Here is a 2,806-nt window from a genome sequence, read left to right on the forward strand (position 1 = left end):
TCCAATACAGTTAACCCCTTCCCTGCCAGTGTCATTTTTACAGTAACAGTGCATATATATAGCACTGATTACTGTAGTAATGTCACTGGTAACCCCAAAAGTGTCAAAAATGTCAGTCAAGGGTCCGATCTGTCCGCCGCAATGTCGCAGTACCACAAAAAAAAATCGCAGATCGCCGCCATTACTCGTTAAAAAAAAACACCAAAAATGACAAAAATCTTTCCCTTTGTTAGTAAACGCGATAACTTTTGCGCAAACCAATCAAAATACGCTTTTTGCGATTTTTTTTTTACCAAACATATGTAGCATAAAACAAATTGGCCGAAAATGTTAAAAAATTTTGATTTTTACATTTTTTTTGGGGAAATTTCATATAAAAAAAAGTGAAAAATATTGTTATTTTTGCAAAATTGACGCTCTTTTTTTGTTTATAGCGCATGATCAAAAAATCGCACAGGTGATCAAATACCACCAAAAGAAAGCTCTGTTTATGGTTAAAAAAAGGACGTGAAATTAGTTTAGGTACAGCGTCGCAACGAACGCGCAATTGTCCGTTAAAGTCACGCAGTAAAAAAATCACAAAAAAACCCCTGGTCAGGAAGGGGGTAAAATCTTCCGGGGCTTAAGTGGTTAAAAAAGATATAAGTTACATCTTAAGAAAACTAAGATAAAAAATAAAAAGAAAAGAAAAAGGAGAAGAAGAAAAAAAAAAAAAAAAAAGGGGGGGGGAATATGGGGAGACTTTTCCACAACTGGTATCACACAGTATTTTATCAGGTACCATATATTCTACCAGGGCCAACCCTATCCTGCTCACAGATCTATCCAACCCAGAAATCAATTTAGACTAAAGGTAATCTTGGCCCCTTTCTCTAGATCACATGTACACTTAAAATTATTACTAATAATCGTCATCACCTCATCTCCTCTATTCCTCCTCTTATGTATATTATTGCCATAAGGCTATCAGTCTAAGTCTGTATGAATGTTTCTCTCCTCCCCCTCTCCGTAACCGGAGGGGGGCACCATTCAGGGACCTTAAATCATTTCCCAATTTGGTAGGTTATTCAGGCTGGACAAATTCAGTGTCAATCTGCTTAACACATTGTATAGCATTCCTCAATATCGAGAGAGAGAGGGGGGGGGGGTAAGAAAGGGGGAAGTAGAGGGAGAAACTACCGGGGAGGGGGGGGGATGGGAGTGGGGGAAAAGGGTACCCAAGCCCTATTTTGCTTTTAATAAAAAAAAAGGGGGGGGGGTTGCAGAGTGAGGGGGGGGGGGACCTCCTACTGTGCATATTCAATGTGCTCCCTCTGTGTATTCAATATACCTATACCATCTGTGTCAGTCTGATATCCCTTCGGGAGGGTCACAAACCCTCATATCCCATTAGTGCTATTTCTGTATCCTCCAGTACTATCTCTCTACCTTCAATATCCCAAAAAAAAAGGGGGGGGCTCCCACTATACAAATATACAAATACAATGAGCTCCCTCAGTGCAGACAATATGCCGTCTATGTCAATCTAATATCCCTTCAGGTGAGTCACAATCTCTCGTATCCCTTTAGTGCTTTTTCCATATCCTTTTAGTGCAAGGATAAAAAATATCTCTCTACCACCGGAATCCCGACTGTCTCAGTGCAAGAAAAAGAAAAAAAAAAAACATTTTTTTTTTCCCTTTCTATTTTTCCCTCGGATCCCCCCCCCCCCCCAAGCCCCCAAAAACACCATATTACAGCATGATGCCGCCTCCTATTTAATTTATATTTTCATATCCCTCTATTGTCCCATAACGTCTAAACTTAGGAAGTAATGTGATAATGGTCACTAAAGACCGGTAGATAATGCCCTCCCCTCATATGAAACTACAAACTGGTTCCACTGTGCCCATATTTTTGTATATTGTTCGTGCTGCCCTTGTGCCGACAAGATCATATCTTCATATTTATTTATTTCCTCCACCTTACTCATCCACATATTGATGGTAGGTGGATTAGAGTCTCGCCAACGTATAGGTATACAGGCTTTTGCCGCATCTAAAAGATGACGGATAATGGAATATTTATATTGTCTAACCGGTATATCCGGTGCATGAAAGAGAAAGAAAATAGGTTCATCAGGTATTATATATTCTATGAATTTTTGCGATATCTCCCGTATTTGCCTCCAGAATCTCTCAAGTCTAGGGCAACTCCAGAAGAGATGCAGAAGAGTTCCCTTTTCTTCCTGACAACGCCAACATCTATCTGATATTTGTGATGAAAATGCATGTAGGCGTGCCGGCGTATAATACCATCTGGATATCAATCTATAATTTGTCTCCTGAGTCCGTGTACAAATAGAGGACGTCAGTGTGACGAAACGCGTCGAGAGCGTAACCACATCACTTCCGTCTATTGATCCGAAGGCTTGGAACACACATCCGGCGGTTGGGACGCACGCTGTCTCTAAGCGCGCACCGCAAGAGAGGAGGTTGCTGCTCCTATGCCATACGGATACGCTACATTTGAATCTGTTATGTGAGTACTTGTCTACATTTATTTAATAAAAGGATTTTAAATGATTCTTCACTATTGGAGGCATTTTTTTTTTATATGCCCTGGAACTGTTCTGGCTATTTCCTTTTGATACCGATGCTGCAAGCCACTGCTTAGCTATTTGGAGTGTGACCAAGTTGATTGAGGGAGGACGGATAGGAATAGAGACCGGATTGCTGGTGTATGGGAGCGATCCCCAATATCGACCCGTGACCCACCCCTGTAGGGGCAATCAATTCTGGTAAGCGTGGGACCTCAGGAGAGGGGG

This window comes from Pelophylax lessonae (genome assembly GCF_965119305.1).
Source record: "Pelophylax lessonae genome assembly, chromosome: 4".
Lineage (NCBI taxonomy): Eukaryota > Metazoa > Chordata > Amphibia > Anura > Ranidae > Pelophylax > Pelophylax lessonae.